Source organism: Mustela nigripes, chromosome 2 (genome assembly GCF_022355385.1).
Source record: "Mustela nigripes isolate SB6536 chromosome 2, MUSNIG.SB6536, whole genome shotgun sequence".
NCBI lineage: Eukaryota > Metazoa > Chordata > Mammalia > Carnivora > Mustelidae > Mustela > Mustela nigripes.
Window position 1 is genome coordinate 181455593 of NC_081558.1, and position 17496 is coordinate 181473088.

The 17496-nt window shown below is 35.0% G+C and overlaps 1 protein-coding gene and 1 pseudogene across 3 annotated transcripts in view; one reads left to right on the forward strand and one right to left on the reverse strand.

The window, feature by feature from the left end:
* Positions 1-17496, reverse strand: part of CADM2 (cell adhesion molecule 2) — a 1101138-nt gene that overhangs the window by 760114 nt on the left and 323528 nt on the right. The window lies entirely within an intron of this gene.
* Positions 2763-3858, forward strand: LOC132012563 (heterogeneous nuclear ribonucleoprotein A1-like; annotated as a pseudogene).

Here is a 17496-nt window from a genome sequence, read left to right on the forward strand (position 1 = left end):
TGGGGGAGGGACCAAGGGACAAGAAGACGCCCTGCTGAATGTGGACCCCACCTGGGTCTGTAAGTTCTTCTTGTCAGTATCTTCTTCTTTTTTTAAGATTTTATTTATTTATTTGACAGACAGAGATCACAAGTAGCCAGAGAGGCAGGCAGAGAGAGAGGAGGAAGCAGGCTCCCTGCTGAGCAGAGAGCCCGATGTGGCTCGATCCCGGGACCCTGGGATCATGACCTGAGCTAAAGGCAGAGGCTTAACCCACTGAGCCACCCAGGCGCCCAGTATCTTCCTTTCTGATGTGTCCTTAATATATACACATATAATTCTCTTCTTTAAAAAACGTGACTTAGTATGTCATGATTTAGTTATTTAAGGGGAAGAATGTTTTAAGTTGCTAATATATTGTCCAAATTCCCCAAACCGTGGCTTTCCTAATGAAAGAAATTCTGATCTTAAATTAAATGGATGAATTGAATGCTGTGTCATGGTTGATAAGTATTTGCCCAGAACTCACAGTGTTTCCTCACTTCATACTTAAAAAATGAATTTGTTGCTCATATTTGGAAGTTAAGATAATTAATATTCGACCTGATGGTAAAAATTATTTATATCTGAGAAGCAGCTGTTCTTACAACCAGCCAAAAAAGCCACATACAGCCTCAACAATTTACTGCCTCCTCAGTACTCCTGACTTTTTTTTTTTACACTTCAGGCATGTTCTTTGTTATTTCTTTTTGCTTTTTCCAATTTTTTTTTTCTTATGTGATTGTTATAAGTTGAATTGTGTCCCACAAAAACATATGTTGATGTCTAAACCCTACTACTTGCTGAATGCAACCTAATTAATAAAGAGGGTCTTGGTTGATGTGACTGGTTAAGATGAAGCCATAGTGGATGGAGTAAGGCAGACCTTTAATCTATTATGACTGGTGTCCTTATAAGAGAAAAGAGTGCCAGGTGAAAGCAGAGACATACAAGACAACCATTTAATAAATAATGAGGAAGAGAAAGGAATGATAAGCCAAAGGACACTTGGGGCTGCCAGAAACTGGAGAGGCAGGAGGATCCTCCTTTAAATCTTTAGAAGGAACATGGTCCAGCCAACACCAGGATTTAAGAGTTCTACCACCCAGAATTCCAAGAGAATAAATTTCTGGTGTCGTAAGCCATCCAGGTTTAGAGAAAAGTAAAAAAAAATGTGTTGTACACCTGTCTGTATCAGGAGAAGTACACACAGTACCATTTATTTTCTTTTTTTGGCTCCCATAGGCATTTGCTTTTACAATTGCTTTTCTTAAACCCAGTCGGCTTCACCTCAGAGTTCAAATTTATTTATTTATCAAAGATAAAAATTCACCGAAAGATAATAATACATTTCATCATTGAGAGACATTGTTAAAGGAACAGAATTGCTAAATAAGAAAAAAAGGAAGAGAATTGCTAATGTAAGTATAAATATATCTTACATCTGAAAAGAAATTAAGCATTCATCAGGGAATTACATCTATTACCTTATTTGACCTTATCTGATCTTTTCAACAACCATAGATATTAAGTGGGTCAGGTAGCAATTTTCCTGTGTTTTAGATAAGATTACTAAGTTTTTGTTAACACAGCTAATAAGTGGCACACTTTAGATAGAAAGAATATCAGTTGTTGATATCCGGGGAGTGGTTTTTAAGATGGAAATCTATTTTGTCCAATTTTATTAAGTAGAAAATTGAAACACTGCAGCTCTCTGCAAGAAAAAGAAAAAAAACTTGCATCAAGCAACATAGGTCACTAAGCACATTGTTAAAAATACTTCTTGAACAACTGGAAAAAATTCAGTTTCCTTTTTTGTTGTATTTGAACAATAAGGCAGTGAAAGAGGAAGAAAACAGTGAAAAGCAAGGTAACTGAATTAAGAAGATATATACAAAGCAAATTCAAATTATAACTATTTGATCCTACACATATTGCATTTTGTAAGCAATCATCTTAAGAGAATCATAGAGCCAAAAGAGAATAGTTATCTATTACCCTATGATTCTTAAAGAACTGCTTCCCATCAATGTTACTTTTTTTTTTGTATGTGTACAAAATATTAGGGCTTCATGTGGAAAGGGACATAAAGGCAGAATTTGAGTCGACCAGTGACTGCAATACCGGTCTTGTTACTGGGCGCCACTGCCTGCCTGGACAGTAGATCCCGTTTCCTTTGCTCAAGGTTTCAGGAGTCTGGGACACATGGGACACCTGGGACACCTGGGTGGCTCAGTCATTAAGCATCTGCCTTTGGCTTAGGTCATGATCCCAGAGTCATGGGATTGAATCCTGCACTGGGCTCTCTCTGGTCTGTGAGAAGCCTGCTTTTCCTTCTCCCACTCTCTGCTTGTGTTCCCTCACCTACTGCGTCTCTCTCTGTCAAATAAATAAACGAAATCTTAAAAATAAATAAATAAATAAAAAAGTTTGCAGGAGACTATTATTTATTCTTGAGGAAAAGGCATAGTTCACGAAAGGAAGAGAACTAAAGATTTGGTATCTACAGAGAATCTTTTACCTTCATCCTTTAAGAGGAGAAGAAACAAAAACAAGAGCAGTAACTCTGGAAATAGTTACTAACAATAGAAGCATTTTAATGTTTTTAGTATTTTTAAATTTGCTTTAAAAAGTTTTAGTAAAGTGGCTTGCAGGAAAGGCGGTATAAATGTAAATGGAGCTCGCTTTCTGCCCGTGGATGCCGCCGAGTAAGCATCGTTAAAGTCTCTCCTCCCACGGCCGTAATGTCTAAGTCAGAGTCTCCCAAAGAGCCTGAACAGCTGCAGAAGCTCTTCATTGGAGGTCTGAGCTTTGAAACAACCGATGAGAATCTGAGGAGCCATTTTGAGCCATGGGAAACACTGTGTGGTAATGAGAGATGCCAACACCAAGCATTCCAGAGGCTTTGGGTTTGTCACCTATGCTCCTGTGGAGGAGGTGAAGGCAGCCATGAACGCAAGGGCATACAAGGTGGGTGGAAGAGTTGTGGAACCAAAGAGGGCTGTCTCAAGAGAAGATTCTCAAAGACCTGGTGCCCACTTAACTGTGAAAAAGATTTTTGTTGGTGGCATTGAAGAAGACACTGAAGAACATCATCTAAGAGGTGATTTAGAACAGTGTGGGAACATCCAAGAGATTGAGATCATGACTGACCGAGGCAGTGGCAAAAAGAGGGGTTTTGCTTTTGTAACATTTGATGATCATGATTCTATAGACAAGATTGTCATTCAAAAATACCATACTGTGAATGGCCACATCTGTGAAGTAAGGAAAGCACTCTCTAAGCAAGAGATGGCTCATGCTTCACCCAGCCAAAGAGGTCGAAGTGGGTCTGGAAACTTTGGTGGTGTTAATGGAGGTGGTTTTGGTGGGGATGACAACTTTGGTCATGGAGGAAACTTCAGTTGTCGATGTGGCTTTGGTGGCAGTCAAGGTGGTGGTGGATATAGTGGCAGTGGGGATGGCTATAATGGATTTGGTAATGATGGTGGTTATGGAGGAGGCAGCCATGGTTACTCTGAAGGAAGCAGAGGCTATGGAAGTGGTGGACAGGGTTATGGAAACTAGGGCAGTGGCTACGGTGGTAGAGGCAGCTATGACAGCTGTAACAACAGAGGAGGCAGAGGCAGCAATGGCGGTGGTAGTGGAAGCAACTTTGGAGGTGGCGGAAGCTCTAATGATTTTGGCGATTACAACCATCAATCCTCAAATTCTGGACCCATGAAAGGAGGCAATTTTGGAGGCAGAAGCTCTGGCCCTTATGGTGGTGGAGGCCAATACTTCGCCAAACCACAAAACCAAGGTGGCTATGGTGGTTTCAGCGGCAGCAGAAGGTTTTAATTACTGCCAAAAAACAAAGCTTAGCAGGAGAGGAGAGCCAGAGAAGTGACAGGAAAGCTACAGGTTACAACAGATTTGTGAACTCAGCCAAGCACAGTGGTGGCAGGGCCTCGCTGCTACAAAGAAGACATGTTTTAGACAATACTCATGTGTATGGGCAAAAAAAAAAAAACTCGAGGACTGTATTTGTGACTAATTGTATAACAGGTTATTTTAGTTTCTGTTCTGTGGAAAGTGTAAAGCATTCCAACAAAGGGTTTTAATGTAGATTTTTTTTTTTTTTTTTGCACCCATGCTGTTGATTGCTAAATGTAATAGTCTGATCATGACGCTGAATAAATGTGTCTTTAAAAAAAAAAAATGGAGCTCAACTTTGGATCCAGTGAATCAGATTTCCTATGAGTTACATGCCTATCATTCACTGATGGCACAGAGTAACCACTGCATTCTCTCCTCCACTATCCATCAGTTTTTAGAAGTAGTAGAGGTTTCACAGAGAGCCACTTGCCTGGAGAGAAAGCCAGGCTTTCCTCATTAGCACACGGTAGTGATCCACAGGGTAGCCAGCATTTGATTATTAATATGAACTGTTTGGGCCATTAGCTGTCGCCTGTTTCAAAAACTTGTGTGGTGATGTTTAGCTTTGGACTTTCTTTCCTGCTGTCAAATTTAGTTAAAGCATGCCTTTGGGATCAAATGTTGTAAGGGGAAACGCACAGTGGAGCCATTTCATAAGTCTTCCTCCTGTTGGAATCCTGGTTGAAAACTAAATTAATACTTAATATATAATATTTTGTACTAGCTTCATAGCTCCTTAAACCTTAGGATAGAGACAATATTTATTAATAATGTCCTGAGGTTTAGAGTCAGTGTGTACTCTTATAATTCATTTTATCTCTTTTGAAATAGAAGTTGCTGTAAATTGACTTATTCCACATTGGTGTTTGAAGTTACTGTCAGAAAACTGATTTTATTTTATTTTACCTTATTTTATTTTTTGGTAATTATATTAATTCTGGCTTTCTGTTATATTTTTATAGTAAGCATTAATAAAGTAGACTTCAAAAACATATTAATATATCTTTTGTTACTAATAATCAACATAAACATTCCAAATAGAGAATCATACCTTTAGAAACACACTCCTATGAGTAACTCATGGCATGTAAAATGATACTAAATTATGCTTCATCATGTTAACACATTCTCATTTTACAGAAAGCAAGAATGAAAGATCTGGAATTAGAAAGATTCAGTTTCTTCAATGTCTAGTCTATTAATGCCTTTCATAGCTCAGGATGTATATAAACACTGTCACCCTATCTCTGCCACATAGAACAACAAAATATTAGTTTACATTTTGATATTGAAAATGATGTTCTATTTAATTAGTTTAATTTCATTTGTTTTTTAAAAATATTTTATTTATTTATTTGACAGAGAGAGACAACAGGAGAGGGAGCACAAGCAGGTGGGGAGAGGGAACCAGGCTCCCCACTGACCAGGACCCTAGGATTGTAGGCAGATGCTTAATGGAATAAGCCACCAGGGTGCCCTATTTAATTAAATTTAAATCGCTTTATCAATCTTTTAAAACTATCACCATAAGTAAGGCATAAGTCATTGATATTTAGGAAAGAGATATGGTCCTTTTTGTGAGGTACTTCAGTGAGTTATTGACATTTAACCAATTTCAACCAATAAAGAGATGATTCAAAGTCCCAAGACTGGATCCTCAGTTTTGAAAGCTGAATTTCATGCACAACGTTCTCTCTAATCAACATATGAATGTTTAATGGATGAATAAAAAGAGAGGTATCTAGAATAAGAATTCACACTCTAGAACAGAGTTCTCTGTATCTTAGTGACCTCTGTTGAACACAATATCATGGTACCTACTCTGATGGAGTATAAACCCTTCTTGCCTAAAATGCTGAACCACAACTACATAGTCAGGTTTGTGAAACTTTTATTGCTTTATAAATCCACAACTCTTTTCTGCTGGAGTTTGTTTTGATTTCAGATTTGTGAAAAATACTTAGGTCTCAATGTCTTTGGGATTTTGCTTGAAGGAAAATAAAATTCCATATAGTATTACCTTTCATTTTGCTTTGTTGGGAGATTTGTGATGACCCAAAACTTAGCAAAAAGGTTTTGTTTTAGGAAGTAGAGGGCCAAATCTGTTCATAAGTCCAAATTTTGAAACAAAAATACTTATAATGTTAATGTATCCAAAGGAAAGTATGCATGCCAGTTATTCCCACTTTTAAATGAATTGTGTTAAAAGCAGAACATATTTAAAATCTAACTTTTTTAGATTAACCAATGACTGAGTTTTATTATTAATGGTATTTAATCAAAAATGCCTATCAGTAAACATAACTTCAGTAGATACTTGGTCTAAGTAATTTATGCATATACCTATTATTTGAAATTGCTGGGGGAAGAAAATTCATGGCCAACTGATACTGACGAAGTTATTTCTTTAGGATGTTCCTGTCTGCTGACAGATCTGGCTGATGCTTGGTAGTATTTTCCAGTCTGTAGAACAATCATTTGCTCATGTTATTGGCCTCCAGCATAGTTTAGAAGCACTCACTTTTCTCATAGACTCACTAAAATCCCTTCATTATGAGAATATTTTAAACTCTACCATAAAGAACATGTATTTTTTATAATCTAATAGAGAAAATCTGGTTCTCCTGGCTCCCCCATTTCCATGATGAAAAGAACAGGATCTGAGAAAGAAGTAGTGATATTAATACTTCTGAGCATCCCTCCATGCTTTGAGAAGGCCATCATTGGGTCCCACAGTGGCGCTAAAGGGAACAGAACAGGCAGTATATTTTAGAAAGTAAGCATAAAGGACTGACAGAAGGTTAAGTTGACCTGTTTTCTCATATTCTCTTCAGCTTTTCAAAAATTATTTGCTCCAAGTTTTACAAGCTTTTATATTAATGTTCAAGGGATTCCTTTGCCTATAGGAATGCAGTAGCAACTATTAATGTCCTTGATTATACCGATGAATTTAACAGGGAAAAGGTCTTGAGTATGACAGTGGATATCCGAATGCTTGCATTATGGCTAAGTGTAACACATATCTTTCACGATATCTTTTAAAACATTGTGCAGGCCGAACAACAAAGGTCTGCCAATTTGCAACTTCCAGTTTACATGATGTGAGTTGAAAGAAAACTGTAAAGCTCTCTGCCCTCCAAAGAGTTCGTGCCCAGAAATTTTATCATCCGCAATACATCCCTTCTTCTCCCTCAGAGGTAATCTTTCTACATGCAAATATTTCCTACTAGGGTAACATTTTAAGTTTGAAACTGGAAAGGGAGAATGAATTTATTGGTTTTCATCCTTTCCTGATGATGGATCATCAGCTACTGCTGGTAACATTTTTTTTTTAGAACTGTACATGTTGAAAGGAATCTTCTATTTATTATTAAAGCCCTTTCTGCTTCCCAAAAGGATGAAGTACTTTAAAGCAAAACAACAGACATACTAAAATCATTAAACTTAGCTCTAAGAAGAATTTATAACAAGAGTCTTTGTCTAAGGGACATTAAACTCTAAAATAGAGAATATCTTCAATAGCTGTTTTTACAAAAAGAGCAGAGGCATTCTTTATACAGCCATTTCCTGCACTGACCTTTGATAAGAAGGCATGGGCATGATGCCAAATCATAGTTCTGTGAAAGCATTTCTGAAGGGGGCTAAAGTAATACAGTCCTGGTATGTACCATTCTGATGATCTGACTGGATGCAGGGATAAACCTAGAGTATCTAGAGAGATGAACAGTTGACATGTCCAGAGGCTGCCATCTCCTCTAGAATTTCAGTTCAGCCAGTTATCAGATCATTGCAAATTGAGACTTTATTGGGCATTAACATGCTTTCTCTGTGTCGTACATTCCTAGAAACCCATTCAATGATAGCAGTGACACAACGATAAAAATAATGGTAGCCATCATTAAATGAGGGTTTGCTATGTCCCGAGACCTGTGCTAATTAATTTACACTATCTATTTAAGGCTCACAATAATGTCATGAAGTAGGTACTTTTCAAGCTATGCCCCCATTCCAAAGAAGAAATTGTAGTTTATAGAGAGGCTAGGTGAATTAATTGCACATACTTTTCCAGATAGCTAAGTTTGAAAGTTGGAATTTGAATCCAAGCATACTCCTTCCAGATTCTAGGAGCCTACTATACATAAACTTACATTTTATAATAAGTTTTTTATAGGTGGAATAGTTGTCTTTTGTTACCAACTAAAACCATTTAGCTTATGTTCTCATGTAGCTGAAGATTCACCTGATCTCTTCGTAGGAGTAAGCTTCGAGAATTACTTTCAGACACAGTCATGATTTTCAAAACCCAGCTTGGATCTATCCTAATTGAAATGTAAGTTTGGCTCCTCAGGCCAGTTCATTTTGAGAACTAACCTGAGGTATTTGAAGGAAGGGACTTTTCTTTTGAAATATGTCAATAAATGTTTGTTAAATGATGACAAAAGTGATTTTGTCCTACACTCTAATGCTTGTTGAGAATATTCTTGTATTACTGTAGTAAGAAAGGAAGCCTTAGAGATACAGTTACTGATCTTATTTGGTATGGAAATGGATGTGTATAAGTAATCTAAGAATTGAGTGAAGTTAATGAGTAAATACATTATAAAAGTTGTATGTGTTGGTGGAGGCTGGCTAGGACACAGTTTTGTTTCATTTTCTGGAAAACCATTTCCTACCCTTACCCTTTCCTACCTAATTCTACAGGTGGTATTGGAAGGAGGGCTCTGAAAGAAAAATTAACATCTTGCTGTCTATATTGATTAATGGCTCTACAGAATTTAATAATTGAGCAGTAGATCCTATAGAAAGTTCTCTCCTTGAGAGCATACATTAGGTAGTTAAGCTGAATAATAGGATTGTTGTACTTTGAAAGGACTTCCTGAGATCCTTCAGAAATTTAAATTGATACATGTTGTTTGGTACTACTTGAGGTGAAGAGAGTATCAGTGTACTAGGGAGCAAAAATAGGACTTGTAGGTTTGTAACTCATGGGAAACCATACATTAAAAAAAAAAAAAAAACTGAATGTGTGAGAAAATAGAAAATTATGATATTATGTAGAATGGCTCCAAAGGCTGGTTTCCAAAAAAGGAAACAAATAGGAAATATGAGGCAAATTGTCTGACAAGAGAACTTTTCCAAATGCTTATGCAGGGTAAAGCAATTAAATAGATACAAAAATAAAAGTAATTACTGAGATTTGGTAGAACAGTGTAGTATCTTCAAGGTATATGATAGTAAGAAATTTATAAAAGCTACGTATTTGTTCAAGGTAAGTTTGGGCAAATTACACATTCAAACATTTTTGCAATTATAGGGAGTATTTTTGCTTTTTTTTTTTTCTGGGAGTAAACTTTCAGGAAAAATATGTGCAATTATTGTCGATACCAGAATTTCAAAAATAAATTAATCAAATTTAATTAAAGTTCAATGCTAAAGAAAATTCTCTGTATAACTGATTTTTAAAATAAATAGTTCCTTTTAAAGAAAACCCAAATAGTGTTTTTCTTTAAACATTTGATTTTCCTGAGTTGTAAATATTTTTGCATGATTAATAATATTAAAATTGACCCATTTTTTTCTTCTGAGATAACAGAAGGGTGAAGAAATCATGTGACCTGGTAAGCTGGAAATCATTTCTCTTGCATCACAAAGCATTATCTTAACAAAGAACAAAGAAGCAAGTTTGAGATTCTGACATTTCAAGCACTGAAATAAAATTGCACTAAGAAAAAAATTAATTATAGTAAACACTGATTTGTTTCTTTTAGTTTAGTTGTCATTCCAATAATATATTTCTGTGGATTAGGATAAAATGTTTAAAAGAGGAGTTTGGGAGTATATTCTAATAGTTAAGCCACTTTGTTTAGGAATCCAGGACACAGAAATTCAGTGATGATTTTAGGAATTTCTCACTCCATCTTGGTCAAGTATTACTTCTCTTTAATATTTATTGAAAAAAATCTCCCAAATTTCTGGATTTCTACGCTTTCTGAATTTATTTTAAGAAAAAAGATGAAGCATAACATGAAATTCTGAAGCTTAGATAATCAGATAAACAATATTGATTTAAAATATAAATATACATCTGAAAATTAATATATAAATTTAAAGTACATCACTATAATTTCAAATAGATAGATTGAAAGAAAACCCCTCGCCTAAAATTGTGAGAATTTAAAGATGCACATCTATTTACATGAAGTTCAAGAACAAGCCCAAGTTTCTTTGTGGATAGAAGGTAGATTAATGATTCCATCTGAGAAAGGGAGTAAGGACTGAGAAAGAGCACAAAGGGTTTTGAAGTACTGTAGCCTGACCGACACATATATTATGGGTTTCCACATTTGTTAAAGTAATTAAGCTGCATATTTAAGGTCTGGGCATTTTACTGCATATATACTATAATGAAAGAAGAAATAAGCATTCAGTGTAGGTCAAGTATAGGTGTAATAGCTATGTTCGCTATAATCCCATGCAGTATTTTTGTAGAATTAGACAAAAGCACTTCTGGACAGATGCAGCTCCTGTGCCAAAAGTTTGGCCAAAAGAAAAGAACAGAATTTCAGTCCCTATTCACTTAGTAGAGTCTATATGAGAGTATATCTACAGTGCTGCATAAAAATAAGTATTAGAGAGGAAGAAAATAATGTTCATTTGCATGAGTTTAATCACATGTTAAGTTTGATGAAAACTATTTCATGTCAGAATGTTTTATAATTAGTAAATTTTAAACATTTTTAATTTTCTAAGGTAATACATTATAATATGTGAATTTTGACCTTTATACTTAACTGTTATTCAGTGTTTTCTCAGAAATAGAATACAATTTCCTTCTACAATTTCCTTCATGAAACTAACATAATCAATAATCTATTTTGTTAGTGACCATAAAAAAAAAATATCCATATTAGTTACAAATCAATTACTTAACAAGAAAGCTTACACTTAAAGAAGATGTACTTAGAATAGGGCTAAACAGGGATAACGAATTAATAGTAATTAATCAGCTTTTTTAATGAAATTTAAGAGTTCAGATTATATAATTGGTGAATTGCTGTGGCCATTTGTGGTTAGGACAATCCCTTGACAGGACAAAAACATCTTGTGCTATCTTTGGACAATTCATCAAATAGTGCATTCACCTCAGAAATTATGATAAGAGGAAATCTAGGGCTTTCATTCTAGCAATAATTTACAAGATTTTGGCCTACTTTTCTGGAGATCTTAGGTATGAAGTTCTTTATACTGTGTTGGTCAAGACTGACAAACAGGTTTTTCAGTGTTGAGCAACAGGACCTTCATTGCTGGATCCTGTTAAGTTTTATATTATTTATTTTTTCTCAAACATAGTACCTCCATTTCAGAAAACAAAGAAGAAAGCTATGTAGGTGTTTATATTTGTAAGATTTATTTACTTAGAACGTGCTCTAAATAATAGGCTTAAGTAATTAAATAGCCTAAGCTTAAATAAATGAAAACTTTAGTGTATGAATTGTGATGTCCCTGAAAAAAGATATAGAAGATTTAAAAAAAAAATTAGAAATTAACACTCACTTTACATGATGCTAATAAAATTGTTGAAATACATTGAAATACATATTCTGGCTTTGGAATTACTTCACTTTGCAGTTTAGATTTAATACAGTGTAGAATTAATAAACCTGATTTTTGGTAGCTGGTGGTTTTATTCACTGAATAGACTATCAATTTATTATTTCTATTATAATTTAGTTGTGTAATCCTTCAGGATTAGTTACTTTTGTAAGCTCTATTTACTAACCCTGAAATTTGGCAAGAAATTGCTTTTATTAATTCTCTATTAATGGCTGACTATACATTCAAAAATGTATTATAGAATCTTTGGTTAGGTAATTCACATATGTTATGGTTAATATATATATATATATATATTTTTTTTTTTTTACAGAGAGAAATGTGTGAATTTTTTCTCTTTCAAATAGAAAGAAATCATTTTCTTTTACTTTTTATTTTTTTAAGATTTTTATTTATTTATTTGACAGACAGTGATCACACATAGGCAGAGAGGCAGGCAGAAAGAGAGGAAGGGAAGCAGGCTCCCCGCCGAGCAGAGAGTCCGACATGGGGCTCGATCCCAGGACCCTGAGATCATGACCTGAGCGAGCTGAAGGCAGAGGGCTTAACCCACTGAGCCACCCAGGAGCCCCCAAAGAAATCATTTTAAATTTTAAATTGCAAATATAGCTAAACTACATAAGAAGAAAACTAAATAAACTCATGATCTGGGGTTTAATAGGAAATTTCATAAAATACCTCAGTTTTAGGTCTAAGAGAAAACTATTTGCAATTATAAAAGTCATTTTTAAAAATTCACTTTGCATCAGTAATTCATTTACCACCACAAAACTGGAGGACAAAATATGTTTAAAACCTAAACTAAAAGTAGAGAACATAGTTACTTGAAGACAAATAAATAATTGACGTGGAAAGGTTTCATAAACTCTCAATTCCTACGGTAACATAGCTTTCAACAGCTACAATAATTTTTATTATTTCAAAACCACTATTACCTTAATTGACAAATAATTATTTATCACCTACCTTGGACAAAGATATTGTATTTTACTATAGGAATGGAGAGTTACAAGTAAAAACCTTTCCCCTTCAAAGACTTACAGTATAATTAGGGAGAAAGAACATATAAAAAGAAGGTACATGATAATAAAGAGTTATATGTGAACTGCCAAAGGAGTGGAAGAGGCAATAAATTCTGTAGGAAATCAAAGTAGGGGGTCATGGTGAAATTAAATTATTGCCCTTATGCAAATCAATTCTAAATTGTTATATCTTAAAAAACAAAGTTAAGAGTATGGCCAGTCAAAAGAAAGGTCAGTTATTACAACCATTTATTTCCCCTGCAAATCCTGTTACTTTCCTATGGAAAACCCATGCCCTCTTGTGGACAGGACTATTAGTTTTAGGAATATCAAAGGTGACCTCATCTTTTTTCTCTAATATCATAAGCACATCTTAGAAGTGGAGTCAGGACTGTCAGTATCAGATGCTTTTAGTGTCTTAAAGGTCAATGAATTAACATTTGAGAAAGACTTTAATCTTCTACACAGTTATATAAGCATAATCCCAGCTTCTAGAATTTTCTAAGAAAATTAAAGTATCTTCTATATAATTGTGGTCTCCTGTTTGAAATTTCTAAAAACTATTACATAAGAATATAATATTTTTTGATTATATGAAGAGGTAAGGTAAGAATAAAACAGCTACCTTTTCACCTGCTCATTTCACTGCTTAGCAGTCACAAATCTCTAGACTTTAGACATCCATTTTCCACATTTCTGAGAACAGAAAACCTAAAACAAATCTAAATGTCTGCCGCCTTCCTAAACCAACAGTGGGCAAAAACTTATTATATGGATTTGCAAGTAAAAATATTTCTTAAGATATATGTCTTAAAAATAGGATGAAATAGTTCCATTTTAAAAGTCTATCTTTAAGACTTACATGTGGAGGGTATCAGGATTGATTCTTCAGGTCGTAATATGTAAGAAACCTAGACTAAAGTTTTTAGTAATTGTTTGGGGTGCTCAATGCCATCGCTGTTTTCATTTTGTGATTATATTTGCTAAATAGTTACAATATCCAAATTATTTAATTCTATGCATTACTTTGTATGCCAGTCACATTGCAATGAAAGCCTGAATTTAAGGTTTTTAAGCAAACAACACACAAGATTATCATCCCTCATTAAACTCAGTAGTCCTAAGTACTTCTCTTTATAAGAAGGGGAAAAAAAATAAACATTCATTGGGCTTGACATTATATAAACTGTCTGATACCAAGAGCAAGTCGAATGTTCTCTTTCCTTAAAGGCTATGCTAGATAATATATATCATATGACCCGAAGTTTACAGGCAGAAGGCATTTTACATTGGTTTCTTATTCAAATTTTAGAGATTTTTCACAAGCAATTTATGTAGGTACAAGCTTCTTAAAATGTCCTTTGGGCACATCTGTCTTCCCAATTTCATCAATTCAGCTGCATATAATACCCGTGTCCCCAGGTAAAAGTCATGATGCAATTCTATCAGACAGTTGCTGTACTTTGCGCAGTGTGGGTGTGAGAGCTAATTTTGTCCTTAGATTCAGAAGCTTCATTAACAGTCTTAACACATTCACTGCAGCTTTCTAAACCTCTCAGGCTTTAACACTTACACTACTGCAGAACTGGGGAGAAAGAAAAATAAAATGTTATCCTTGTTTTGAAAACACGTTCCTCTGATTGGCAACAAATACAGCTCTTTTGTGCACTTTCCAGATCTGAGCTCCAACAATGTCATGCTATGGAAGCCTTTCAGCAATTCATGATTGATACTGTGGGAAAAGGACTTTTACACACACACACAAACACACACTAAAATTTTGTTTCAACCCAAGTGAAGAGACGATGCCTAGACTTGACTGTGGGGATGTTTATGGCTACAAAAGAGCATTCTTTTCAGGGAATCTTTACTCCTGCATTTTTAAAACCTCAGTTCCATATTATCATAAATAGCCAATATTAACATTAATTTCTCAGATTTCAGTGATCAACACTTCTACCAAGGTGCTTTCTGGTTTTTAAGTGAAAACCTTTAACAACCTTTAATTCGCGATAACTGTATTCAATGACTATACCACCAAGTCCATACAGTTAGTATGTCATACAGATGTAAAAAAAAAATATGTCCTTAGCAATTACAACAAGCTTTGTCAGACTCACTCGAACAGCCATACTAGAGTAATATGAAGGGAAACATTGTCATATATGTATGCCATTCTATCCATCTATCTACTAATAAAGCACCATAATTATAGTTCATCCATTAAGGAAATTTGACTAGCCTAAACTTTGGGTTACACATATGAAAAACACTAGAGATGAATAACGAGAAAGTATATAAACTAAAATTCACATATATTAATATTTCAACAATTAAAAGTATTCAAGATGGAGAGAATATGTATGCCCATGTTAGCAATTACTTTTTAAAATCCTAATACTTATACTGTTCATTTCCATAGACAACATAATAAAATGTCTAGCTATGCAAAATCATTACTTTCTTAATGGACATATGCAAGATTTCTACATTGTCTCAAAGCTGAAACAGAAGAAGTTGTTGGATTTGGGGCAATACTCTAAAATCTTGGAAACATCCTAATAGTACACTCAAGTATTAATGAAAAAAATTAGTAAGGCAATTTCAGATACATTTGCAATGAAAATTATAAAAAAAGCAAACATGTCATTTATGTTTAAACATCAAGTAATGACATTGAATGACCAAGGACGTAAGCAGATTGGCTCATAGAGGCAAAGAGTTACACTCGTTTTTGAGGTGAACATTTCAACACAAAGTAATTTACTTGTTTGCATAACAATGACACATATCAGAGTACACTATTCAGTCTGATATCATTACACCTGATTTTCTAGCATGAAACTCTAAGGAACCATCATTTAAATTGAAAGGAAGAAGACAGTCTTAAAAAAATAGTCATTTCAGAAAAGTTATGCAGATAAAAATTCAGTTATTACCTCACACATTCCTCCTTCCTTCCCCCACCAACCAAGTCTAAGCTTCAGGAATGTTATTCAAATTGCACTATTTTAAGAGCCCTTTTTAACAAGAATATTAGGAGCCTTAACCCCACTCACGCAAGAAAATAAATACACCATAATAAGACTGCTATTCCAGCCTACTTGCTACTTTACAGAGCGTCTGTGAAGTGCAGTATTCTACAGTATTCTATAGTTATCATGTTCTCTATAGGACACCTTAACTCTTACACAGCAGAACAATTTTATTATGGAAAGCAGGCTATATGTAAATATTAAATCACATGCAAATATAGTTCCCCCTATCATAAGGTGAAGATTTAGAAATCATCTTCTACAGCTTATTTTATCCTATGGATTATTTCTTTCTTAAGCATTTTTGGCATCTGCTAGCACATATGCTAGTAGACAAATGGTAGCAGGCATTAAAATATTGAAGGGAAATTTATAGGAGAAAATGTTAAACTTGAGAAAATCCTATTTATAGCCTCAATCTTTCTCCCTCCTTTCCCTTCCCCCTCTATACCAACAAACAGTGGGAAAGACGAATGTTATTCCATTCTAACAACTGTATGTCTTGATCCAGCCTATGTTCTATGTAACGATAGATTGAGAAGTCTAGGGAGAGCTACACGGAGAGGTCCCCTTTCATTGGGAAAAATAGAGGGGCTGTCTCCTATGCTGACAATTTGAGAAAGATTCTTCTTGAAATGAAGACTTCCTGTGGTGTAGTCTGGACTACATCTTATTGTTCTTATCCACGGAGACTACAATATAGCTTTGGTCTCAGTACAGAGGGCCATCATAGTTGTACTAACAAAAGGGAAGCACCTAGAATTTCCTCCTGTGACTCTTCCTTTCATTATCACTTCTCACCTATGGGATCTTGATTTCCTTGTTTCTTCCCCCAGCAACCTCTCATTTCGGCTTTCTCCCTCATATGGCATCTCGACCTCTGGTCTCTAGATCTTGGATCTTTCCCTAACACTGATTAGATTATGGCTCAGAAAAAGGGTAAAAATCTTCCCTCAACAATAAGCCTGGTGTCTAAAAGGGGAAAACAGGGTGCCAAATTTACTACCAACATATTTCTCTGTTACAATGGATCTTGCATTTTGTATTTTTATAACCAGTCAATGAAAAACAAGGGGTAACTGATAGGCAGTCTTTGTTTATGAAAGTTGCCAAATAAGAACTCTTAAATAAATGTCATCTATATTACATCATTTTATAAAAGAGGGTGTTTTAACCCTAAAACTTAGAAAAAGACAGTATCAGAATAGTGTATATAATCCTTGTGAAAGAAGCAGTGTGTGAAATTTACAAATATACTTACTTTTCTCATGTTCTTGCACATCTATCGAACATTCTCCAGAGAACTGTCATGGTCTAGACACCAGTAGTTGGGAACCACTGTCACAGTACCCTTGGGTTATTACCTCGTGGACTCACTTGAACAAGCACATTTCATTCATTCATTCATCATTCATTCATCCATTCATTTATTGAACGAGTACATTTTATTTTATTTTTTTAAGATTTTTATTTATTTATTTGACAGAGATCACAAGTAGGCAGAGAGGCAGGCAGAGAGAGAGAGGAGGAAGCAGGCTCCCTGCTTGAGCAGAGAGCCCCATGCAGGGCTCCATCCCAGGACTCTGAGATCATGACCTGAGCCGAAGGCAGAGGCTTTAACCCACTGAGCCACCCAGGCGCCCTGAACGAGTACATTTTAGATGGAATATTTACATCTCCTGATCCATACCACAGTTTGTATGTCTCCCTTAGATCTACATTCTTAGGACTAGTCCCCAAATTTATGTGAATATTTGCATATATTAATCCCACAAAAAAAGAAGCAGCTTAAGAATTCCCTTCTATTTTAGAATTGGATTTATGCAAGGAACTGGGACGTCTGCACAATGCCATCTGATACTACAGAATTACCAAAAAAACCATAAATG